This window comes from Callospermophilus lateralis, unplaced genomic scaffold, assembly GCF_048772815.1.
Source record: "Callospermophilus lateralis isolate mCalLat2 unplaced genomic scaffold, mCalLat2.hap1 Scaffold_91, whole genome shotgun sequence".
Classification (NCBI taxonomy): domain Eukaryota; kingdom Metazoa; phylum Chordata; class Mammalia; order Rodentia; family Sciuridae; genus Callospermophilus; species Callospermophilus lateralis.
In genome coordinates, this window is record NW_027517238.1 from 5900125 (window position 1) to 5927733 (window position 27609).

Genomic DNA, 27609 nt, shown 5'->3' on the forward strand with positions numbered 1-27609 from the left:
TTTCTAGGCACTGCAGGAAAAAACAAAAAACTTTTTTTTTTTAATTTCCAGTTTTTTATCACTTGGACCCATAGAGCTAGCACAAGACCTAGGCATAGTTGGTACTCAGTATTAAGGTCACAAGAACTATGTGTGTGTGTGTGTGTGTGTGTGTGTGTGTGTGTGTGTGTGTGTGTGTGTGTGTTTCACCTTAAAATGCATGTCACTCTTTTAAAAACTCATAATGCTTGTTTTATCATTTGCTGTATGTTAAAAAAAAAAAAAGACTTCAGTGGTTCCTGCAAACACTTTATCGCTACCCACTACCAGCATTTCTAAGCCAAAAACTTTATGTCAGAAGTTAAATGTTTCTATTTTTTTTAAAAAATGTTTATAAAAAGCATGTCTTAAGGTAGGGATTTTATTCCAACTTAACACCAGCAGTTTCTGGTCATATTACATAACAACATGGATATTGTATTAAAGATATCTGTGCTGCTTGTATTTCAAGTGCTTGATGGTGCCATCTAGTGGTCTGATCACTTCAAAAGGTGAATATTTGCTATTTGGGGACAGAATTTTTTTTTAAAAATCAATTTTATAAAAAAAAAGGTTAATGCAATAGACAAACATAAGATACCAATGGAATTTAATATAAAACCTTTGTTAAGTATTCTTATATGTATCACCAAAATACCTTCAGGAAAAAAAATAGCTAAGCAAGAATGTATCAAAATTTAAAGCCTTCATTTATCAAAAGTCACCAATCAAGAAAGTGAAAAGACAGCTTACAGAATGGGAGAAAATATTTGAAAATTACATATCTTGCAAGAGTCTAGTATCCAAAATATGTAAAGAATGCTTAAAATTCAACATCAAAAAGACAACCCAATTAAAAAATGAGTCAAGGACTTGAATAGACATTTCTTCAAAAGACATATATATGGCCAATAAGCACATCATTGCATTAGAGAAATACAAACCAAAGCCATAGTGAGATACCATTTCCCAACCACTAGAATGGTTTTCATAATTAAAAAAAAAAATACCAAAACCAAAAAATAACAACTGTTGGCAAGAATTTGGAGAAATGGGAATCCTCATGGACTGGTGGACAGGTGTAGCCACTGTGAAAAATTGTTTTAACAGTTTCTCAAACAGAAAAATAGAGGATTACCCTGTAACCCAGCAATTCCATTCCTAGGTATATTCCTGGGAGAAATGGTGTCAGAGTTAAATGGAGAGATGAATCTCCAAAAGAAAAAAATAAGGTTTTATTTAGGAGTAATAAAAAAATAAGATTGCAGTCCAGGATACCTGTACACAGGCCAGGATGGCCTTTGGTATGTCCAGAAAACAAAGGAAAGGTTAGTGGTTTCATTGGACAGAGGAAATCAATGAAAATGCAGACTTAATGGAGGCGATTTCGCTGGATTAGCCTGCCAGGGAAGTTCCTGGAACAGTCATTAGAAACCTAAGTGTTTCCCATGACCTCTGGACTCTGTTTTAGATATGAATGACAAGAACATTTTCATTTGTGTGCTCAATCTCCATACAGGTGCTCAAACAAATGTTCATAGCAGCATTATTCATAATAGTGGAAAGGGAATGAATTTTTATCATCTGAAGAAATGGATAAACAAAAGAGTACATCCATATGGTGGAGTATTATTTAGCTGTAAAAAGGAATGAAATATTATTACATTGATGGACCTTGAAACATTATGCCAAGTAACAGGATCCAGGCCAAATATTATATGATTTCATTTATGTGAACTGTCCAAAATAGTCATAGAGATAGAAAACAAAACAGAATCTGAGTCATTTTTTAAAAATACTTTTATTGTTTTTTCTCTGACCTTCCTTTGGAAAGTATATGCTAACTAAAATGGAGGAGATTTTTTATTGAGTAACTGCTCCAAGAGTTGTGCCTGGATTCTTTGCTTTTATTATTGTATTAAATGTCTGTGCCTCCTCTGACATAAAGTATCTAGAGAAATTGTAACAAGCAGATGAGTAAAGATCAGAAACCAGAAGTTTTTGTCTCCATGTCATGTTCTGTTTCACTTTCAGCTTTACCAGTGTTGAAATTTACCTTTTTAAAAATATCTTTTTTTAGTTGCAGATGGACACAATCATTTATTTATTTATTTATTTATTTATTTATTTATTTATTTATTTATTTATTTAATGTGGTGCTGAGGAGCCACAAAACTAGCCCTTGGATTTTACCTTTTGTAGTTGCTTTTTTATTAGAGAGATTCAGCATTTCTCAAGTGATTGTTAACTGTTTATATTATTCTTACTCAACAGTCTATATCCTGTGCATTTATTATTAATAGATTTCAAACTGAACTTTCATACTTTTCTTGTAGACATAGAGGTATTATGTGTCAACTTTATCACAACTTTTTTTTTTTGCTTTTATTTGCACCTCTATTCTAGGCTCTCCATGGCAATGTGTATGATCACCTCAAGGATTATTTAATAGCCTTCAGCCGGACTGAGCTAGAAACATGCCAAACTGTGCAGAACACATTCCAGTTTTTGTTAGAGAACTCCAGCAAGGTAAAGTACCTTCACTGCAGTGGGTGGTGTTAACCATTTCAGAATTCAACGTGTTTTTGCTACAAACAAAACAAAGAAACTAATGTAATACTAGAAGAATGCTTAAAGGACAACTGTCTGGAGACAGCATCCTTCTAACTCATCCACAGGGGAACAGAAACATCCTCCTACTTCAGATTGAATACTACAGTATCATGGTTTTTGACATATGCTGTCATTCTTCAACACTAGTCTTTTCATTTAAAAATACTGATCTGTCAACTTTGCTCACATGTCCCAATGTGTGTAGAAAAAATATATGTAATTTCTTTTCTTTAGGTTCTAATAGAGTTAATTTTTTTGTAGTGGAACTATTCTTTTGAAAGATTAATTATTCTTGTGATTAGTAAATGTTATATTCTTCCTAATAAATGAAATACATAGTAAATGTTTCCTGACTGAGTGCATACATTTATAAAAATGTATGTGTTTTGTAGCTGCTGCTTTAAAAGATCCTGTTCAATTCTCTTTTTTTGGCAGGGGAAGTGGGAACTGACTATATCTTTTAGAAACCATTTGTAAAGGGATCAGAGTATCCATCTTTGCATGACAGTATCCAAAGACGGGAAAGAAAAGGGGCACAAACTTTTTATCCTCCTTATGTATATATTCTTTTCAATATACCAGAGTTTTAATGATCTATTAGCAAAACATTAGAAATGCAAAGGTGATGGGGAAATATAAACATTACTACCCTGGTACTTTAAGTCTTGTCATATGTCTATTTTGTATATTCTTAACCCCCAGAATCCCCCCCCCCAAAAAAAAAAAACAAAACAGAAGGATTCATATGTAAAAAGAAGGATGGATGGATAGATAGATAAAAGTGTGTGAAAGAAAATGAAGTAAAATATTAATTGCAGAATTACAATGGGTATCTAGGTGTTCATTATCTAATTCTTTTTATTTTACTATGTGCATATTTTAAATTTTTCACAAAAAAATGTTGAAAAAATGTCTGTAAAAGCATCTTGGCCAGGCTAGGGATATAGCTTAGTGGGAGAATGCTTGCCTAGCATGTGTAAAGCTGTAGGGGCCAGGAAAAAAAATACTTTTTGGTCTTTTTAGTTGTACATGACAGTAAACTGTATTTTGACATATTATATATACATGGAGTATAACTTTCCATTCTTGTGATGTGGAGTTAACACTGGTCGCATATTCATGTATAGACATAGGGAAATTATGTCTAATTCATTCTACTGTCTTTCCTATTCTCATGCCCCCTCCCTTCCCTTCATTCCCCTTTATCTAATCCAATGAACAGCTATTCTCCCACCCACCCCATTGTGTGTTGCATTCACATATTAGAACATTCAGCCTTTGTTTTTTTGTGGTTGGCTTATTTCACTTAGTATGATAGTCTCCAGTTCCATCCATTTACTGGCAAATGCCATAATTTTATTCTTCTTTATGACTGAGTAATATTCATTGTGTGTGTGTGTGTGTGTGTGTGTGTGTGTGTGTGTGTGTGTATAATCACATTATCTTTATCCATTCATCTGTTGAAGGCACCTAAGTTGGTTCCATATCTTAGCTAATGTGAATTGAGCTGCTATAACCATTGATGGGGCCACATCACTATAGTATGCTGATTTTAAGTCCTTTAGGGATATGCAGAGGAGTGGGATAGGTGAGTCAAATGGTTGTTGCACTCCCAAGTTTTCTGAGCAATCTCCATACTGCTTTCCAGAGTGGTTGCACCAATTTGTAGTCTATGAGTATACCGTTTGCCCCACATCCTTGCCAACATTTATTGTTACTTATATTCTTGGTAATTGCCATTCTGACTGGAATGAGATGAAGTCTCAATGTAGTTTTAATTTGCGTTTTCTCAATTGCTAGAGATGTCGAACATTTTTTGTTCGACATCTCTAGCAATTATATTTGTTGATTGATTGTGTTTCTTCTGTGAAGTGTCTGTTCAGTTTCTTAGCCCATTTATTGATTTGTTTGTTTTTGTTTCTTTTTTCTTTTCTTTTCTTTTCTTTTTTCTTTCTTTCTTTTTTTTTGTTAAGTTTTTTGAGTCCTTTATATATCCTGGAGATTAATGCTCTATCTGAGGTGCAAATGGTAAAGATTTTCTCCAATTCTGTAGGCTCTCTCTTCACATTCTTTATTGTTTCCTTTGCTGTGAAGAAGCTTTTTGGTTTGACAGCATCCCATTTAGTATTGATTTTATTTTGGGGGCTTTAGGAATCTTGTTGAGGAATTCGGTTCCTAACCCAGCATGATGGAGATTTGTGCCTGTTTTTCCTTCCAGTAGGCACAGGGTCTTGCCAAGGTCTTTGATCCATTTTGAGTTGAGTTTTATGCAGGGTGAGAGGTAGGTGTTTAATTTAATTTTGCTACATATGTATTTCTAGTTTTCCCAGGACCATTTGTTTTTGTTACTATAGGTCTGAGTATAATTTAGGTTCTGGTATTGTGATGCCTCCTGCTTCACTATCTTACCAAACTAAGGATTGCTTTGGCTATTCTGGGCCTCTTATTTTTCCAAATGAATTTCATGTCTGCTTTTTCTATTTCTATGAAGAATGTCATTGGAATTGTAATAGGAATTGCATTAAAATGTGATTCTGCATCTGTATACGGGGTAAAAATGGGAGTTCATAACCCACTTGAATCAAATGTATGAAATATGGTATGTCAAGAGCTTTGTAATGTTTTGAACAACCAATAATAAAAATAAGGAATTGCATTAAATCTTATAGCACTTTTGGTATGGCTATTTTGACAGTATTTATTCTGCCTATCCAAGAACATGGGCGATCTTTCCATTTTCTAAGTCTTAAAGGAAGCATCATAACTTAATTCCTTCTATGTAGTGCTTAGTTTCTGACCATTTACCAAATCCTTTTTATTCATTGGTCCATTCAGGTTTTCTGCTTCTTTTTCAATACATTTTGGTAACCTGCATTTTCTAAACAGTTGTCTATTTCAGTTGTTACCAGACTTGATGGCATAAGTTTCTCATATGCTTTTTTGCTTCTGGTTATTTCTCTTTTTATTTCAAATATTGCCTTGCTTTCTTATTTTGATCTAACATACCAGTCCTTTATTCATCTTTGCCAGAACCAGCTTTTGTTCTGCTTCCCAATGCTATGTCCCTAAGTTTTACCTTTATCTACATTATTTCTTTTTTTAAAGTTTATGTTCTTGTCTTTCTCAAGCTTATTTTCCTATTTAGGACCTTTATTTTCAGTCTTTCTGTTTTCAAGTAAACCCATTTAAGGCTAAAAAATTTCTCCCTCTGTGATATGTAGGGCTTTTTGTGTTATTTCTATATTAACCCATGAATTATTTAGAAGTGAATTTTACAGTTTGCATTCAGTGCAACTATATGGTAAGGTGACATTTTTCATTTCTAATTTTATTGGAAAACATTTTTTATTCATATTTTTATTCTATCCTTTTAAACTTTTTTGAAATTTCTTTTTCCAAGAAAAAGTTAGCTTGGGTACAGTACTGGTAGTTTAGAAAACATGGTTATAACAAGTCGCTAATATTGTACACACACCTAATTTCCTAGGATTTTCTTTAGCACATCTACATCTCATACTGTGAAACCCATGTCATTGGTATTAACATGCTCATCTGATGGAGAGGAACACAGACTCAGGTAGTTTATATGACTTGCCCAGGGTCACATGCACATAGTGCTCTATGTACTTTTCTACTGTGTTATACTATGCTATATTATTCCTATAGTTTGTTACTTTAATTTAAAATATATTAAGAATTTATGAATTAGTTTGGATATATAAAGAGATAAGCTTTCATTTTGTGCCTTTCCTAATGTGAGTGTTTTGTTCCCCAGGGATGAGCAATTAATGAGATGCTCTTACGTTTATGGTGAAAGTGGTGGGAATAAAATTTTAACAAGAATGATATATCCGGGAGAGGCTCCCTTTTGTTCCAAGTGAGAAAAGCTTTCACCTACAAGTTTTATGCCTTGTGCTTTTCTTTTATAAAGAGCTTGTTACATGACTCTTGTCAAACTGCTGAAGGCAACTAGGTGATTTGATAACCTACTGGGAAGTTTGAAAGTCTTTAGGTTTTTTTACTGTACATCATTATTACTCTGTCTTCTGAGGTAAAAATCTATTTTTCTAACATGTCTAAAATGTAACATATTCCCAAAGATATTTGGGGGGTAATTCATACTGACATAAAACACTATAATTGTTAAGGTGCTGTCTATATCTTTCATCCTCTAAATGAAAACAGCTGGGTCTAGGAGCTTTTATTAAATTTTAATTATTTATGAAGCTTGCTTTTCTCCTTAATATTTTATGAAATGCTTTGTATGTAACTGAAGCAGATGTTATCATAGATTATTTTCTCTGGGATCATAACTCTAAAACTAGCTCTACTGGCCCTAATAGTTTATGTGTGATTGTTTTCTGTCTATATAAAGAACTCCTACTGATGAATAACATAGCTCTTTGAACAAGTCATAAAATAACAATGTTATTCTGTATTTCTTTTGAAAGTTAAATTCTCTAATATTACCAATCTTAATACCTTAAAGATTAACCAAAAAAGTAAATTTAATAAAATAAGGTGAAAATCACTTGATCACTTTAGTAGACACAGAAAAAAATTTAAGAAAATTCAACCCCCTTTAATGGGTTGAAAAACTCAGCAAATTAGAAATAGAAGGGAACTTCCACACCTTGATAGTTTTTGTGGAAAACCAGATTTAATATCATACTCAATGATAAAAGACTGAAAGGGTTTCCACCCTAAAATCAGGAACAAAATGAGGATGCCTGCTTTCACTCCTGCTATCCACCTTTGTACTAGAAGTCCTAGCTAGAGCAGTTAGGTAAGGAAAAGGAAAAGAAGAATTAAAATGACCTCTGCTTTCAGATGACATGATTATATGTAGAAAACTATAGAATTCGTGTAATTACTACTATAGCTAATAAAATAATTGAGCAAAGTTTGATCTTGTGGGTACAGAATCAAACACAATAACCCATTGTGTTTCTACACTCTATTAATGATAATTCTTTTCCAAAAAGAAAATTAAGAAAACAATTGCAGTTTTAATAGTATCCAAAGAATAAAATACACAGGAAACAAAATTTTTTTAAAAGAGAGAGAGAGAGAGGATTTTTTTAAAAAAATATTTTAGTTTTTCGCAGACACAACATCTTTGTTTGTATGTGGTACTGAGGATCAAACCCAGGCCGCACGCATGCCAGGTGAGTGAGCTACCGCTTGAGCCACATCCCAAGCCCAGGAAAAAATTTTTTGACCAAAGACATTGAAGAGTAAAAACTATAAAACACTGCAGAAAAAAAGAACTGAATAATTGGATTATAATAAATGTTTGTGGATTTGAGGCTTTCATATCGATAATTTTTAATATCTTCCAAAAATGATCTACAGATTTAATGCAATCCTGTCAAAATTCCAGTGACCTGTTCTGCAGAAATGGAAAAGGCACTCTTCAAATTTACATGGAACTGTAAGGAACTTTAAATAACCAAAGCAACATTCAAAAGGATAAACAGTTGGAGGACTCACACTTCGAAATTTCAAAACATACTACAAGTAGAGTGTGGTAGAAGCATAAAGATGGGCATATAAATTAATGAAATAAAATTGATATTCTAGAAATAAACACATGTATCTGTAGACAATTGATTTTTCCACAAGGGTATTATGACAATTCAAAGACAAAAGAATAATATCTTCAACAAAAGTTCTGGGACAAGTGCAAAAGAACAGAGTTGAAATAAGTCGAACCTCTGCTGCACAAAAATTAGCTAAAAGTGTATCAGTGATCTAACTATAGGAGAAAATATAAAAGTAAGTCTTTATTACTTTGGATTTAATAGTGTATTCTTAGATTTGACATCAAAAGCATAATAAGACTAAAAATAGGGCTAGGAATACAGCTCAGTGATGGAGCACTTGCCTAGCATGTGCAAGGCCCTGAGTTTGATCCCCCAACATGGAAGAAAGGAAGGGAGGGAGGGAGGGAGGGAGGAAGGGGAAAGAAAGGAAAAGGAAAGAAAGAAAGACGGGCGGGCTGGAGTTATAGCTCAGTGGTAGAGCACTTGTCTAGCATGCGTGAGGCTAGACACTGGGTTTAATTATCAACCGCATATAAATAAAGAAAGGTCCATCAACAGCTAAAAACATTTTAGAAGAACAAAAAAAGAGAAATTAAAAAAAAGAAAAAAATCAGATAATTGTACTTATCAAATTAAAAACTCTTAACACATCAAAGGACACTATTCAGGAATGTTTTTTTTAAAAAAGACCCAAAGATGGAAGAAATGTTTGCACATCTGATATTTAAATTTATCTGTTCAGGATTTTATAAACAGATTTATATAAAGGATTCTTACAACTCAACAACAAAATAACAATTCTTAAAATGGGCAAAAGAACTGGGGCTGGAGTTGTGGCTCGGTGGTAGAGCATTGCCTAGCATCTGTGAGGCCCTGGGTTCGATTCTCAGCACCGAATTTAAATAAATGAATAAAATAAAGATCCATCAACATCTAAAAAATATTTTTAAAAAAATGGGCAAAAGACTTGAGAAGACATTTCCTCTGAGAAGATGTACAGGCAATAAGCACATGAAAAAACGTTCAGCAATTGTTGGTCATTATGAACACACAAATTAAAACCACAGTGAGATATCATTTTCTGCCCACTAGGATGGCTTTAATAATTTTTTTAAAAAGTTAAACACATAGTTACCATATGACTCAACTTCTGCTCCTAGGAATACACTTAAGAATATTGAAAACTTAAAGTATTAAAACAAAAAAATTGTACATGAGTGTTCACAGTAGCATTATTTATAATAGTCAAACAGTGGAAACAACTCAAATGTTTATCAACTAGTAGTTGAGTAAGTAAAATATGGCATGGTATATCCATGCAGTGAAATATTCTTTGCCCATAAAAAGGAATGAACTACTAAGAAAACCAACAGCATGCATGTTACAGGAAAAAAAAAAACATAAAAAATATAAGATGATATTGTTATTGGCTGAATTGTGGCCCTCGGAAATTTCATGTTGAAATCCTAACCCCTAGTACCTCATAGTATGACCATATTTGAAGATAGACTTTTAAAGATATAATTAAAATAAGGTCATTTGGGTGGGTCTAATCCAGTATGACTAATGTCCTTATAAGAAGTTGAGAATTATAGACATTAAACAGGCACAGAGAGACCATATGAAGATACCAAAAGAAGGTGGCAGCTCTAAGCCATAGAGAATGGCCCACAGTAAAAACCAACCCTGCCAGTATCTTGATCTTGAACGTCTTTCCTCTTGACCTCTAAAGAAATCTGTTTCTGATATTTAAGCTCCCCAGTCTGTTGTACTTTGTTGTGGCAGCCCTAACTACTTAATGCAGATGCTTTCCTTGTAAATAATCAAGGAAAGACTGGGATTGTGGCTCAGCGGTAGTGCACTTGCCTAGCACATTCGAGGCCCTGGGTTCAATCCTCAGCACCACATAAAAATAAACAAAATAAAAGTATTGTGTACAACTATTTTTCCTTTTTTTTCTTTTTTTATTGTTGGTTGTTCAAAACATTACATAGTTCTTGATATATCATATTTCACACTTTGATTCAAGTGGGTTATGAACTCCCATTTTTACCCCGTATACAAATTGCAGAATCACATCAGTTACACTTCCATTGATTTATATATTGCCATACTAGGGTCTGTTGTATTCTGCTGCCTTTCCTATCCTTTACTATCCCCCTCCTCTCCCCTCCCCTCCCCTCTTCTCTCTCTACCCACTCTACTGCAGTTCATATCTCCCCCTTGTATTATTTTTCCCTTTCCCCTCGCTACCTCTTGTATGTAATTTTGTATAACCCTGAGGGTCTCCTTCCATTTCCATGCAATTTCCCTTCTCCCTCCCTTTCCCTCCCACCTCTCGTCCCTGTTTAATATTAATCTTCTTCTCATGCTCTTCGTCCCTACTCTGTTCTTAGTTACTCTCCTTATATCAAAGAAGACATTTGGCATTTGTTTTTTAGGGATTGGCTGGCTTCACTTAGCATAATCTGCTCTAATGCCATCCATTTCCCTCCAAATTCTATGATTTTGTCATTTATTAATGCAGAGTAATACTCCATTGTGTATAAATGCCACATTTTTTTAATCCATTCGTCTATTGAAGGGCATCTAGGTTGGTTCCACAGTCTTGCTATTGTGAATTGTGCTGCTATGAACATCGATGTAGCAGTGTCCCTGTAGCATGCTCTATTTAGGTCTTTAGGGAATAGACCGAGAAGGGGAATAGCTGGGTCAAATGGTGGTTCCATTCCCAGCTTTCCAAGAAATCTCCATACTGCTTTCCAGATTGGCTGCACCAATTTGCAGTCCCACCAACAATGAACAAGTGAACCCTTTTCCCCACATCCTCGCCAGCACTTGTTGTTGTTTGACTTCATAATGGCTGCCAATCTTACTGGAGTGAGATGGTATCTTAGGGTGGTTTTGATTTGCATTTCTCTGACTGCTAGGGATGGTGAGCATTTTTTCATGTACTTGTTGATTGATTGTATGTCCTCCTCTGAGAAGTGTCTGTTCATGTCTTTGGCCCATTTGTTGATTGGGTTATTTGTTATCTTGTTGTCTAATTTTTTGAGTTCTTTGTATACTCTGGATATTAGGGCTCTATCTGAAGTGTGAGGAGTAAAGATTTGTTTCCAGGATGTAGGCTCCCTATTTACCTCTCTTATTGTTTCTTTTGCTGAGAAAAAACTTTTTAGTTTGAGTAAGACCCATTTGTTGATTCTAGTTATTAACTCTTGTGCTATGGGTGTCCTATTGAGGAATTTGGAGCCCGACCCCACAGTATGTAGATCGTAGCCGACTTTTTCTTCTATCAGACGCCATGTGTCTGATTTGATATCAAGCTCCTTGATCCATTTTGAGTTAACTTTTGTGCATGGCAAGAGAAAGGGATTCAGTTTCATTTTGTTGCATATGGATTTCCAGTTTTCCCAGCACCATTTGTTGAAGATGCTATCCTTCCTCCATTGCATGCTTTTAGCCCCTTTATCAAATATAAGATAGTTGTAGTTTTGTGGATTGGTTTCTGTGTCCTCTATTCTGTACCATTGGTCCACCCGCCTGTTTTGGTACCAGTACCATGCTGTTTTTGTTACTATTGCTCTGTAGTATAGTTTGAAGTCTGGTATCGCTATACCGCCTGATTCACCCTTCCTGCTTAGCATTGTTTTTGCTATTCTGGGTCTTTTATTTTTCCATATGAATTTCATGATTGCTTTCTCTATTTCTATAAGAAATGCCATTGGGATTTTGATTGGCATTGCATTAAACCTATAGAGAACTTTTGGTAATAAAGTCATTTTGATGATGTTAGTTCTGCCTATCCATGAACAGGGTATATTTTTCCATCTTCTAAGATGTTCTTCTATCTCTCTCTTTAGGGTTCTGTAGTTTTCATTGTATAAGTCTTTCACCTCTTTTGTTAGGTTGATTCCTAAGTATTTTATTTTTGGGGGGGATATTGTGAATGGAGTGGTTGTCCTCATTTCCATTTCAGAGGATTTGTCACTGATATACAGGAATGCCTTTGATTTATACGTTTTGATTTTATATCCTGCCACTTTGCTGAATTTATTTATTAGCTCTAATAGTTTCTTTGTAGACCCTTTTGGGTCTGCTAGGTATAGAATCATGTCATCTGCAAATAGTGATAATTTAAGTTCTTCTTTTCCTATTTTTATGCCTTTAATTTCTTTCGTCTGTCTAATTGCTCTGGCCAGTGTTTCGAGAACTATGTTGAACAGAAGTGGTGAGAGAGGGCATCCCTGTCTTGTTCCAGATTTTAGAGGGAATGCCTTCAATTTTTCTCCATTCAGAATGATGCTAGCCTGAGGCTTAGCATAGATTGCTTTTACAATGTTGAGGTAAGTTCCTGTTATCCCTAGTTTTTCTAGCGTTTTGAACATAAAGGGATGCTGTACTTTGTCGAATGCTTTTTCTGCATCTATCGAGATGATCATATGGTTCTTATTTTTAAGTCTATTGATGTGGTGAATAACATTAATTGATTTCCGTATATTGAACCAGCCTTGCATCCCAGGGATGAATCCTACTTGATCATGGTGCACAATTTTTTTGATATGTTTTTGAATCCGATTTGCCAGAATTTTATTGAGGATTTTTGCATCTAGGTTCATTAGAGATATTGGTCTGTAGTTTTCTTTCTTTGAAGTGTCTTTGTCTGGTTTAGGAATCAGGGTGATGTTGGCCTCGTAGAATGAATTTGGAAGTTCTCCCTCTTTTTCTATTTCCTGAAATAGCTTGAAAAGTATTGGTATTAGTTCCTCTTTAAAGGTTTTTGTAAAACTCTGCTGTATACCCATCCGGTCCTGGGCTTTTCTTAGTTGGTAGTCTTTTGATGGTTTCTTCTATTTCCTCAATTGATATTGGTCTGTTTAGGTTGTCTATATCCTCCTGCCTTAATCTGGGCAGGTCATATGACTTAAGAAATTTATCGATGCCTTCACTATCTTCTATTTTATTGGAGTATAAGGATTCAAAATAGTTTCTGATTATCTTCTGTATTTCTGAAGTGTCTGTTGTGATATTGCCTTTTTCATCCCGTATGCTAGTAATTTGATTTCTCTCTCTTCTTCTCTTCGTTAGCATGGTAAGGGTCTGTCGATTTTATTTATTTTTTCAAAGAACCAACTTTTAGTTTTGTCAATCTTTTCAATTGTTTCTTTTGTTTCAATTTCATTAATTTCAGCTCTGATTTTAATAATTTCTTGCCTTCTACTTCTTTTGCTGTTGTTTTGCTCTTCTTTTTCTAGGATTTTGAGATGGAGTATGAGATCATTTATTTGTTGGTTTTTTTCTTTTTTTAAGGAATGAACTCCAAGCAATGAATTTTCCTCTTAGAACTGTTTTTAATGTGTCCCATAGATTCCGATATGTTGTGTCTGTGCTTTCATTTATCTCTAAGAGTTTTTTAATTTCCTCCTTGATGTCTTCTATAACCCATTGATCATTTAGTAACCAATTGTTCATTCTCCAAGTGATGCATGTTTTTTCCTTCCTTCTTTTATCGTTGATTTTCAGTTTCATTCCATTATGATCAGATAAGATGCATGGTATTATCTCCACTCCTTTATATTGTCTAAGAGTTGCCCTGTGACATAATATATGATCTATTTTTGAGAAGGATCCATGTGCTGCTGAGAAAAAAAGTGTAACTGCTTGATGTTGGGTGGTATATTCTATATATATATCAATTAAGTCTAGGTTATTAATTGTGTTATTGAGTTCTATAGTTTTTTTATTCAACTTTTGTTTGGAAGATCTGTCTAGTGGTGAGAGAGGTGTGTTGAAGTCTCCCATGATTATTGAATGTTGGTCTATTAGACTCTTAAACTTGAGAAGAGTTTGTTTGATGAACATAGCTGCACCATTGTTTGGGGCATATATATTTATGATAGTTATGTCTTGTTGGTTTATGGTTCCCTTGAGAAGTATGTAGTGTCCCTCTTTATCCCTTTTGATTAACTTTGGCTTGAAATCTATTTTATTTGATATGAGTATGGACACTCCTGCTTGTTTCCGAAGTCTATATGAGTGATATGATTTTTCCCAACCTTTCACCTTCAGTCTATGTATGTCTTTTCCTATCAAATGCGTCTCCTGTAGGCAGCATATTGTTGGGTCTTGTTTTGTGATCCATTCTACTAGCCTGTGTCTCTTGATTGGTGAGTTTAAGCCATTAACATTTAGGGTTATTATTGAGATATGGGTTGTTCTTCCAGCCATATTTGTTTATTTATGTTACTAAACATGGTTTGTTTTCCTTTTTGATTATTTCCCCCCCTTTACTGTACTACCTCCCACTGTTGGTTTTCATTGTTATTTTCCATTTCCTCTTCCTGTAATGTTTTGCCAAGGATGTTTTGAAGACATGGTTTTCTAGCTGCAAATTCTTTTAACTTTTGTTTATCGTGGAAGGTTTTAATTTCATCTTCCATCCTGAAGCTTAATTTCGCTGGATACATGATTCTTGGTTGGAACCCATTTTCTTTCAGTTTTTGAAATATGTGATTCCAGGATCTTCTAGCTTTCAGAGTCTGTGTTGAAAGATCAGCTGTTATCCTGATTGGTTTACCCCTAAATGTAATCTGCTTCCTTTCTCTTGTAGCTTTTAAAATTCTCTCCTTATTCTTTATGTTGGGCATCTTCATTATAATGTGTCTAGGTGTGGATCTCTTATGGTTTTGCACATTCAGCATCCTGTATGCTTCTAGGATTTGTGATTCTGTCTCATTCTTCAAGTCTGGGAAGTTTTCTCGTATTATTTCATTGAATAGGTGGCTCGTTCCTTTGGTTTGGACCTCTATACCTTCCTGTATCCCAATGACTCTTAAGTTTGGTCTCTTTATATTATCCCATATTTCTTGGATGTTCTGCTCATGGTTTCTTAACAGTTTTGCTTAGCTGTCTATGTTCTTTTCAAGTTGAAATACTTTGTCTTCATTGTCTGATGTTCTATCTTCTAAGTGTTCTACTCTGCTGGTAGTATTCTCAATTGAGTTTTTAAGTTGGTTTATTGCTTCCTGCATTTCTAGGATTTCTGTTTGTTTGTTTTTTATTACCTCTATCTCCCTGTATAGTTGATCTTTTGCTTCTTGGATTTGTTTATGTAATACATTGTTGAAGTGGTCGAAGTGATCTTTCATTGTCTGATTTTGCTGTCTAATGTCTTCCTTGAGACTCCAGATCATCTGCAGCATGTATATCCTGAATTCTTTATCTGACATTCCATCTGCTGCAGCTATTACCTCTTCTAAAGTTGAGTTCACCTGCATTGCTTGTGGTCCTTTCTTTCCTTGTCTTTTCATATTGCTCGTGTTTCTTTCTGCTTAGTGAGACTGTTGTGTTTTTGAAATTTTCCCCCTATATATTTATATTGCTCTTGTATAGTTGAAAAGTCTCCCTTGCAGGGGCGGGTGGCAGCTCTGCTCCTCCTCCAATTGGGGTGATCTGTCTACCACACTGGTGGGCCGCTGAGACTGTTCTGCCGGTCGGTCGCAGGTCTGCCTACCTTGGAGGCGCGGGCAGCGGCTCTGCTCTGCCCTTCCTCCAATTGGTGTGACGTGTCTACCACGTCCGTGAACCCCTGGGCCTGTTCTGTCAGTTAGTCGCGGATCTGACTACCTTGCAGGCACGGGCGGCGGCTCTGCTCTGCCCCTTCTCCAATTGGGTTGTTGTGACTACCACGCCGGCAGGTCGCTGGACCTGTTCTGGGCGCGGGTGGCGGCTCTGCTCTGCCCCTCCCCCAAGTGGTGTGACGTGTCTACCACGCCGGTAGGCCACTGGGCCTGTTCCGCCAGTCTGTCACAGGCCTGCCTATCATGCGGGCTCGGGTGGAGGATCTGCTCTGCCCCTACTCCAATTGGGGTGTCTTGACTACTACGCCGGCAGGTCGCTGGACCTGTTCTGGGCGCGGGTGGTGGCTCTGCTCTGTCCCTGCTCCAATTGGGTTGACGTGACTACGATGCTGTCGGGCCGCTGGGCCTGCTCCGACCACGGGAGAAGGCTCTGCTCTGCCCCTACTCCAATTGGGATGACGGGTGACGTGTCTACCACACCAGCAGGCCGCTGGGCCTGATCCGCCGGTCGGACACAGGTCTGCCTACCTTGCGGACTCGGGAGACAGCTCTGCTCTGCCCCTCCTCCAATTTGTGTGACGTGTCTACCACACCAGTAGACCGCTGGGCCTGTTCCGCCAGTCGCAAGTCTGTCTACCTTGCAGGCTCGGGCGGCGGCTCTGCTCTGCCCCTACTCCAAATGGAGTGATGTGACTGCCATGCTGGCGGGCCGCTGGGCCTGATCCGGGCTACAACTATTTTTAAAAAATAATAATAATCAAGGAAATGAAAATTAAAATCATCATGAGATTCCATTTAACCTGTCAAAAATAAATGTAGACAAGAATGAATCTTAGCAAGACTATGTATTAACAGAAACATGCTGCAATTTGGAAGACCCAATTTGAAGATATTTGGGCACAAGGGAGTCTTGTGGTGATGGTTCAGTTTAGCATCTGGACTATGGTTTGTGGTTATGTGAAGCTACACATGTGCATAGAGCCATATAAATGAACATACCCAAAGAAGTAAGTGTATAATTGGTGGAATCTAATAACCTTTATGGTGTATACCAATGTCAATTTTCTAGCTTTTTATTGTGTGATAGCTATGCAGGATGCTGACATTAAGAAGTACACAGGAGGGCTGGGGATGTGGCTCAAGTGGTAATTCGCTCGCCTGGAATGCTCGGGGCGCTGGGTTCGATCCTCAGCACCACATAAAATAAAATAAAGATGTTGTGTCCACTGAAAACTGAAAAATAAATAAAAAAAGAGAGAAAGAGAAAGATCTTAAGAAGTGCACAGGACTCCTTTGCAACTTTTTTCCATTTCCTTGACTAGAAATCTGAAATCTTAAGTGTCAGCAAGCTGTACTTCCTCCAAAAGCTTTAAGGGAAAAACAATTCCTTACCTCATTGGGTGTCTGTGGCCACCTCACTCCACTCTCTGCCTCAGTGGTCACATTGCCTTCTCCTTTTGTCTGTGTAATTTTCTTAATATCTTTTGTTTTTTGAGAGAGAGAGAATTTTTTAATATTTATTTTTTAGTTTTCAATGGACACAGCATCTTTATTTTATTTTTATATGGTGCTGAGGATCAAACCCAGCACCCCGCGCATGCCAGGCGAGCGTGCTACCGCTTGAGCCACATCCCCAGCCCTCTTAATGTCTTATCATTGGATTTAGGGCCCACCTAGGTAATCCAGCATGTTTTTATCTCAGAATCCTTAATTACATCTGCCAAAACACTTTTTCAAAAGGAGGTAACATCCATAGATTTCAGGGATTAAGACATGGGCATATCTTTTGGGAAGTTACCTTCAGCCCACTATAAATGTTAATATCATAAAAAGAGGCAAGTCAGGGCAAACCTTCTCATGAAAGTAAAGCCTACCTTGCCAAAACAAACAGAAACAAACCAGATCCAAACAAACACAAACCTGAATCTAATTAAGCCTCTAGATTCAAAAGCCAATTTAAGGAAAAACAGGAAGTAAAACATTCCCAGGATGCAGTCAACAAAATTCAGACTCAGAAACTCAACAAAAAAAAACCTGGGCTTCTTCAACAATTGAATTGATTGCAAGAGAGGAAAAAGGAGGAAGAAAGAAATTTACAGTGTATGTAAAGAATATCATCTTAAGCAACATCAGCTTTCCCTCACCAGATTCTCCCCACCACTCCTCAGCCCATCTCACCTCTTCAGTCAGGATTCAGTATCATCTTCTTTGCTCTCCCTGTATCCTCTATGTGCTTCCATAGTGTGCTTTAGCTGTGTAACCTATTTAGTTCTCCCAGCTTCCACATTATAAGCAACATCCAGTTGCGCTCTGGGGACTGACTTTATTTGGATCCTAATTCGAAAAACTTTTAAAGAATAGGGAAATTTGAACACTAATTGATATGTTAGTCTTGTAAATTTTAAACTGAATGTATTTTCTTAAGACCCCTATTCTTTTAGATAGGATATTGAAATGTTTATAGATGAGATTGAAGTAAGTCTGGGACTTACTTCAATATAATTAGTGACAGAAGAAGTAGATGAATTTATAGATGAAACAAGATTGTCCATGAGGGGATGTTTTTGAAAACTGGGCCATGAGCACATGGAGATACATATTACTATTATCTCTACTTTTATGTGTGTTTTGAAATTATCTATAACAAAAAGTTTAAAGTCTGTAAGAATTGACCTGTCCAGTCTGCCCTTGCCCCACCCATCATAGTGCTTGAGGATTTGTTTGGCTAGTGATCCTCCCAGCTTTTCTTCATGGTAATGAGTGAGGCTTTGAGGGCTGGATCATTAGCTTTCAGTTATTCTAGCTTAAAATTAGAACCCAAGAAAAGAACAAAATACATTTCCCTTTGAGAATACGTTTTTTCAGTGAGTATTCCTTGACCAGAACCTCCCCATCATCCTCACCCCATCTCACCTCTTCCATCTGAATTCAGTATCACCCCTTTTGCTCTCCCTGTACCTTCTGCGTACTTCCACAGTGTATTTGAACTGTGTAATCTATTTGGTTCTTCCAGTTTCCACATTCTAAATTACTGGAAGATACTAACCCTATTTGCTGTTTTGTTCATCTGTGGATTCCCTTGTCACTCCTATACTTAACGTTGGACCTGGTAAGCTCTATAAATGGATGATTGAATGGGGGGGAGGCAAGCAGTGGAAAACTGGGATTGCACTTGTAAATAAAATATAAAACACTACATTATCCTCTCAAGTAGTCCATCCTTTTCCCAGATTTCCAAGGTAAAACTACAGAACTTTTTTGAACTTTTTTTCTTCTGCCCATCCTCAGGCAGAGCTGCTAATGAGGTGTAATGCATTGCACATGAAAGATGAGTAGCCAGTGCAGAAAAATGCAATTTGGGTTTCTGCATAATCAAATGTTGCTTATTTCCATTTTTTCCCAGAGCATATAATTCATTTTCAGAGACCATCTTTCTATGCTGTTTATTTTGCTGTTCTATGTATATTCCTTTTCAGTCTGTCTTCTGAATTATTTGTTTTAATTAGTTATACATGACAGTAGAATACATTTTGATATACATAAATGGAGTATAACTTTTCATTCATCTGGTTGTACATGATATTATGATTACAGATGATGTAATCATATATGCACATAGGGTAATAATGTCCAATTCATTCTAATGTCATTCCTATACTCATGCCCCCTCCCCTCCTTTCACTCCCCTCTTTCTAGTTCAAAATACCTCTATTCTTCCCCCTCCCCCATTGTGAATTATTATCCATATATCAGAGAAAACATTTGGCCTTTGGTTCTTTGGGATTGGCTTATTTCACTTAGCATGATGTTCTCCAGTTTCATCCATTTACTGGCAAATACCATAATTTTTTTATTCTTAAAGGCTTGGTAATATTCCATTAGGTATATATACCAGTTTCTTTATCCATTCATCTGTTGAAGGGCATCTAGGTTGATTCCATAATTTAGCTGTTTTGAATTGAGCTTCTATAAACATTGATGTGGCTGTATCACTGTAATATGCTGATTTTAAGTCATTTGGGTATAAACCTAGGAGTCGGATAACTGGGTCAAATGGTTGTTCCACTCTCCACACTGCTTTCCATAGTGGTTGCGCCAATTTACAGCCCCACCAACAATGTATGAAGTATACCTTTTTTCCCACATCCTCACCAACATTTATTGTTGCTTATATTCTTGATGATTGCCATTCTGATTACTCCAGTAAGATGGAATCGCAGTGTAGTTTTGCATTTCTCTTAATTACTAGAGATGTTGAACATTTTTTCATATATTTGTTGATTGACTGTGTTTCTTTTTCTGTGAATTGTCTGCCCATTTATTGATTGTGGTGTGAGTGTGTGTGTGTGTGTGTGTGTGTGTGTGTGTGTGTGTTAAGTTTTTTGAGTTCTTTATATATCCTGTAGATTAATGTTCTATCTGAGGAGGTGTGTTTGATAGATCTTTTTTCCATTCTGTAAGCTCTCTCTTCACATGCTTGAATGCGAAGAAACTTTTTAGTTTGATTCCATCCCATTTATTGATTCTTGATTTTACTTCTTGTTCTTTAGGAGTCTTGTTAAGGAAGTCAGGTCCTAAGCAGATGTGGCAGATATTTGGGCCTACTTTTTCTTCTATTAGGCACAGGGTTTCTGAGTGTATTTTAAGATCATGATTAGAATGCAACCTACTGGGAAAAAGTACAAGAAATTTTCTGGCAATATCATTTTGTGCTATAGATAGGATTATCTTGCAGTTTCCTAGTGAATGGCAGTTTGTAAAACAGACTTCTAAGAGCCCATCAAACTTCAGAGTTTGGAGAAACTAAGAAACCAATGCTCCCTTCCCTGTTCACACACATACACACCCATTACACAGGATAGCTTTTCATGACATTTTGCTCTCTTAAAATAGTGCATATTGTTTAGTCTTTAAATCTGGACTAGTTGCTAAACTAGTACTTTCAAATTTAAACTCTTGAGAAAATAGGACATAGAAGTAATAACTCTTATCTTAAAAAAAGGCATAACATTATCATTTCCTTTTGATCACATAGTGTTGGATGATTTCTCATTTGTATAGAAACCAGCTGAGTAAATCTTAGACTTTAGAATGTAATTACTGGACATTTTAACCTTATTCAAGACTTAAAGATATCTTATTTTCTCTCTAGGTATTTTCTCTCAGCTATTTTTACAAGAGAATGCTGTATTTCACAAACCTCAACCCTTCCAGTTCCAGCCCTGTGACAGTGATACTGTAAGGAGAATTCAGATTCTCTTATCATTTTTTTAAATTATATTTGTGCTTACATAGTTATCATCCTTGGAATAGACAGGGAGAGCTGAGTGTATCTCATTAATTTTGTAACAACACTATGAAGATGTAGAGAAACCATGACATTTCTTCTGTCTACCATGTAAGGAACACACCCAGTGTCTTTATAATAACAACTTCCTACTGAATAAGATGAAGTTATGAAACAAAAGTAATGAAAATCTGAAAACTGAGGGAAGAAGAAAAATTATTCAACAGATTTATTAATATGTACATCATGCTTTCTGTACATGAAATTCTTTTATGTAATACCTCTCAAAGAACCCAGTGGTTAAATTTTAACCAGAGTAGAATGAATAATGTAATAATATATATGGGCATAGAGATATTTTAATTGGCTTTAGAAAGCAATTATAGGCCTTTGATAATTCATTTAAGATTTTAGAATGTTAACATAAACCTCAAATTGGCAACTTTTAGAGAACTTACATTAATTATACATTTTTCTTAAGTTTAAGGGAAATGTTTGCCATTATTTGAATTTTTAAAATGATGAACAAAAATATGAATTTTTTGACACAAAATAATGAAATTTAGCTTCTACAAAATGAGAAGTAATATTGGCATTCTAATACATTCTCTAAAAGTAGGCAAACCAAGAGGGAAGTCAAATTATATTCAAAAACTCTTTTAGTAAATTTAGAATCTGAAAGGAGTATATGATATATTTTCAGAGTTTAATGATATCACTTTAATAGAAATGTATTTGTTGGTGACATCCTCATTATTTTTCTTATATTTTGAATAGCCCTGTTAATAGCTATATAAGGAAATACAGGACTGGGGATTGTAGCTCAGTGGTAGAGCACTTGCCCGGCATGTATAAGAGCCTGGATTCAGTCCCTAGTACTGCAAAAAGGATAGAATAAAATAAGAGAAATATTTAGGAAAAAAAGAAATATAGGAAATTAGTATTTGCTTCTTAGATAATGGCTTTTGCCATTTATATTAGTGACCTTTTGAACAAATCATATTTTTCTTAACGACTCAATGATATTGTCCTATAATTTGACTTCTTTGAAGCTTGGGATGAATGAAGTAGAGCCTTAGAAGAAACAGAGCACGGACAAGTTTATCAAACTTGACTTAAAATTGTGACTAACTAGAGAATATTTTATTTTTGCCTATTTGCCACATAAAAATCAATCATCTCACTTTCAAAGGCCAATTGTAGCCCTAAGTCCTTCTATCTTTGTTTCTAAACACTGCTAAATGTTCTTAGCTGTTGTGTTCCTGATTGCCTTATAATTCTAACTCTGTGCTGTGTTTTCTATCCTTGTGCAATCTTTACTGGGTAGAGTTTAAGAGCTGCCCAACTGGTGGATATTGAGCTCTCCCCTGTCAGTGCTTTGAGAATGACCATAGCTGAGGTATATCGGGGTATGGGTCAAGGGTGGGAGGGATGGAATGTCTGGGGTTGCATGTTAATGAAGGGTGGGACCTGGTGTGTGACTGAGTCATAATTGTCTATATACAGGGCCCCTGAATGCATCAGCAGTAGCTTTCTGATTTTCCCTTATAACCTAGGAATTTCCTTTACTTTGTATAGTAAATAGATTGAGCTTCTCATTTTTCCTTTTGTCTGAAACACCTTAGTTTTCCCAACAGGAGTGTGGGAAGAACCCAAGAGCTAATCTTGGCTGTAATAAAGAAGGAATTGTATCCTAAGAAGGAAAAGAGATTTGCCCAGAGTCATGTGGGGAATGAATGACACATAGCTGTTTTTTTTTTTTTTTTTTTTTGTTGGTTGTTCAAAACATTACATAGTTCTTGATATATCATATTTCACACTTTGATTCAAGTGGGTTATGAACTCCCATTTTTACTCCGTTTACAAATTGCAGAATCACATCAGTTACACTTCCATTGATTTATATATTGCCATACTAGGGTCTGTTGTATTCTGCTGCCTTTCCTATCCGTTACTACCCCCCTCCCCTCCCCTCCCCTCCCCTCTTCTCTCTCTACCCACTCTACTGCAGTTCATATCTCCCCCTTGTATTATTTTTCCCTTTCCCCTCGTTACCTCTTGTATGTAATTTTGTATAACCCTGAGGGTCTCCTTCCATTTCCATGCAATTTCCCTTCTCCCTCCCTTTCCCTCCCACCTCTCGTCCCTGTTTAATGTTAATCTTCTTCTCATGCTCTTCGTCCCTACTCTGTTCTTAGGTACTCTCCTTATATCAAAGAAGACATTTGGCATTTGTTTTTTAGGGATTGGCTGGCTTCACTCAGCATAATCTGCTCTAATGCCATCCATTTCCCTCCAAATTCTATGATTTTGTCATTTCTTAATGCAGAGTAATATTCCATTGTGTATAAATGCCACATTTTTTTTATCCATTCGTCTATTGAAGGGCATCTAGGTTGGTTCCACAGTCTTGCTATTGTGAATTGTGCTGCTATGAACATCGATGTAGCAGTGTCCCTGTAGCATGCTCTATTTAGGTCTTTAGGGAATAGACCGAGAAGGGGAATAGCTGGGTCAAATGGTGGTTCCATTCCCAACTTTCCAAGAAATCTCCATACTGCTTTCCAGATTGGCTGCACCAATTTGCAGTCCCAACAACAATGAACAAGTGTACCCTTTTCCCCACATCCTCGCCAGCACTTGTTGTTGTTTGACTTCCTAATGGCTGCCAATCTTACTGGAGTGAGATGGTATCTTAGGGTGGTTTTGATTTGCATTTCTCTGACTGCTAGGGATGGTGAGCATTTTTTCATGTACTTGTTGATTGATTGTATGTCCTCCTCTGAGAAGTGTCTGTTCATGTCTTTGGCCCATTTGTTGATTGGGTTATTTGTTATCTTGTTGTCTAATTTTTTTAGTTCTTTGTATACTCTGGATATTAGGGCTCTATCTGAAGTGTGAGGAGTAAAGATTTGTTCCCAGGATGTAGGCTCCCTATTTACCTCTCTTGTTGTTTCTTTTGCTGAGAAAAAACTTTTTAGTTTGAGTAAGTCCCATTTGTTGATTCTAGTTATTAACTGTTGTGCTATGGGTGTCCTATTGAGGAATTTGGAGCCCGACCCCACAGTATGTAGATCGTAGCCGACTTTTTCTTCTATCAGACGCCGTGTCTCTGATTTGATATCAAGCTCCTTGATCCATTTTGAGTTAACTTTAGTGCATGGCGAGAGAAAGGGATTCAGTTTCATTTTGTTGCATATGGATTTCCAGTTTTCCCAGCACCATTTGTTGAAGATGCTATCCTTCCTCCATTGCATGCTTTTAGCCCCTTTATCAAATATAAGATAGTTGTAGTTTTGTGGGTTGGTTTCTGTGTCCTCTATTCTGTACCATTGGTCCACCCGCCTGTTTTGGTACCAGTACCATGCTGTTTTTGTTACTATTGCTCTGTAGTATAGTTTGAAGTCTGGTATCGCTATACCGCCTGATTCACCCTTCCTGCTTAGCATTGTTTTTGCTATTCTGGGTCTTTTATTTTTCCATATGAATTTCATGATTACTTTCTCTATTTCTTTAAGAAATGCCATTGGGATTTTGATTGGTATTGCATTAAACCTATAGAGAACTTTTGGTAATATTGTCATTTTGATGATGTTAGTTCTGCCTATCCATGAACAGGGTATATTTTTCCATCTTCTAAGATCCTCTTCTATTTCTCTCTTTAGGGTTCTGTAGTTTTCATTGTATAAGTCTTTCACCTCTTTTGTTAGGTTGATTCCTAAGTATTTTATTTTTGGGGGGGATATTGTGAATGGAGTGGTTGTCCTCATTTCCATTTCAGAGGATTTGTCGCTGATATACAGGAATGCCTTTGATTTATGTGTGTTGATTTTATATCCTGCCACTTTACTGAATTCATTTATTAGCTCTAATAGTTTCTTTGTAGACCCTTTTGGGTCTGCTAGGTATAGAATCATGTCATCTGCAAATAGTGATAATTTAAGTTCTTCTTTTCCTATTTTTATGCCTTTAATTTCTTTCGTCTGTCTAATTGCTCTGGCCAGTGATTCGATAACTATGTTGAACAGAAGTGGTGAGAGAGGGCATCCCTGTCTTGTTCCAGATTTTAGAGGGAATGCCTTCAATTTTTCTCCATTCAGAATGATGCTAGCCTGAGGTTTAGCATAGATTGCTTTTACAATGTTGAGGTAAGTTCCTGTTATCCCTAGTTTTTCTAGCGTTTTGAACATAAAGGGATGCTGTACTTTGTCGAATGCTTTTTCTGCATCTCTCGAGATGATCATATGGTTCTTATTTTTAAGTCTATTTATGTGGAGAATAACATTAATTGATTTCCGTATATTGAACCAGCCTTGCATCCCAGGGATGAATCCTACTTGATCATGGTGCACAATTTTTTTGATATGTTTTTGAATCCGATTTGCCAGAATTTTATTGAGGATTTTTGCATCTAGGTTCATTAGAGATATTGGTCTGTAGTTTTCTTTCTTTGAAGTGTCTTTGTCTGGTTTAGGAATCAGGGTGATGTTGGCCTCGTAGAAAGAATTTGGAAGTTCTCCCTCTTTTTCTATTTCCTGAAATAGCTTGAAAAGTATTGGTGTTAGTTCCTCTTTAAAGGTTTTGTAAAACTCTGCTGTATACCCATCCGGTCCTGGGCTTTTCTTAGTTGGTAGTCTTTTGATGGTTTCTTCTATTTCCTCAATTGATATTGGTCTGTTTAGGTTGTCTATATCCTCCTGCCTTAATCTGGGCAGATCATATGACTTAAGAAATTTATCGATGCCTTCACTATCTTCTATTTTATTGGAGTATAAGGATTCAAAATAGTTTCTGATTATCTTCTGTATTTCTGAAGTGTCTGTTGTGATATTGCCTTTTTCATCCCGTATGCTAGTAATTTGATTTCTCTCTCTTCTTCTCTTCGTTAGCATGGTAAGGGTCTGTCGATTTTATTTATTTTTTCAAAGAACCAACTTTTAGTTTTGTCAATCTTTTCAATTGTTTCTTTTGTTTCAATTTCATTAATTTCAGCTCTGATTTTAATAATTTCTTGCCTTCTACTTCTTTTGCTGTTGTTTTGCTCTTCTTTTTCTAGGATTTTGAGATGGAGTATGAGATCATTTATTTGTTGGTTTTTTCTTTTTTTAAGGAATGAACTCCAAGCAATGAATTTTCCTCTTAGAACTGCTTTTAATGTGTCCCATAGATTCCGATATGTTGTGTCTGTGCTTTCATTTATCTCTAAGAATTTTTTAATTTCCTCCTTGATGTCTTCTATAACCCATTGATCATTTAGTAACCAATTGTTCATTCTCCAAGTGATGCATGTTTTTTCCTTCCTTCTTTTATCGTTGATTTTCAGTTTCATTCCATTATGATCAGATAAGATGCATGGTATTATCTCCACTCCTTTATATTGTCTAAGAGTTGCCCTGTGACATAATATATGATCTATTTTTGAGAAGGATCCATGTGCTGCTGAGAAAAAAAGTGTAACTGCTTGATGTTGGGTGGTAAATTCTATATATATCAATTAAGTCTAGGTTATTAATTGTGTTATTGAGTTCTATAGTTTCCTTATTCAACTTTTGTTTGGAAGATCTGTCTAGTGGTGAGAGAGGTGTGTTGAAGTCTCCCATGATTATTGTATGTTGGTCTATTAGACTCTTAAACTTAAGAAGAGTTTGTTTGATGAACATAGCTGCACCATTGTTTGGGGCATATATATTTATGATAGTTATGTCTTGTTGGTGTATGGTTCCCTTGAGCAGTATGTAGTGTCCCTCTTTATCCCTTTTGATTAACTTTGGCTTGAAATCTATTTTATTTGATATGAGTATGGACACTCCTGCTTGTTTCCTAAGTCCATATGAGTGATATGATTTTTCCCAATCTTTCACCTTCAGTCTATGTATGTCTTTTCCTATCAAATGCATCTCCTGTAGGCAGCATATTGTTGGGTCTTGTTTTGTGATCCATTCTACTAGTCTGTGTCTCTTGATTGGTGAGTTTAAGCCATTAACATTTAGGGTTATTATTGAGATATGGGTTGTTCTTCCAGCCATAATTGTTTATTTATGTTACTAAACATGGTTTGTTTTCCTTTTTTGAGTATTTTCCCCCCCTTTACTGTCCTACCTCCCACTGTTGGTATTCATTGTTATTTTCCATTTCCTCTTCCTGTAATGTTTTGCCGAGGATGTTTTGAAGACATGGTTTTCTAGCTGCAAATTCTTTTAACTTTTGTTTATCGTGGAAGGTTTTAATTTCATCTTCCATCCTGAAGCTTAATTTCGCTGGATACATGATTCTTGGTTGGAACCCATTTTCTTTCAGTTTTTGAAATATGTGATTCCAGGATCTTCTAGCTTTCAGAGTCTGTGTTGAAAGATCAGCTGTTATCCTGATTGGTTTACCCCTAAATGTAATCTGCTTCCTTTCTCTTGTAGCTTTTAAAATTCTCTCCTTATTCTGTATGTTGGGCATCTTCATTATAATGTGTCTAGGTGTGGATCTCTTATGATTTTGCACATTCGGAGTCCTGTATGCTTCTAGGATTTGGGATTCTGTCTCATTCTTCAAGTCTGGGAAGTTTTCTCGTATT

The 27609-nt window shown here is 36.1% G+C and overlaps 1 pseudogene; it reads left to right on the top strand.

Annotated features, from left to right (window-relative positions):
• The window catches only part of LOC143637798 (F-BAR and double SH3 domains protein 2-like), a 150564-nt pseudogene that overhangs the window by 53776 nt on the left and 69179 nt on the right, over positions 1 to 27609 (top strand).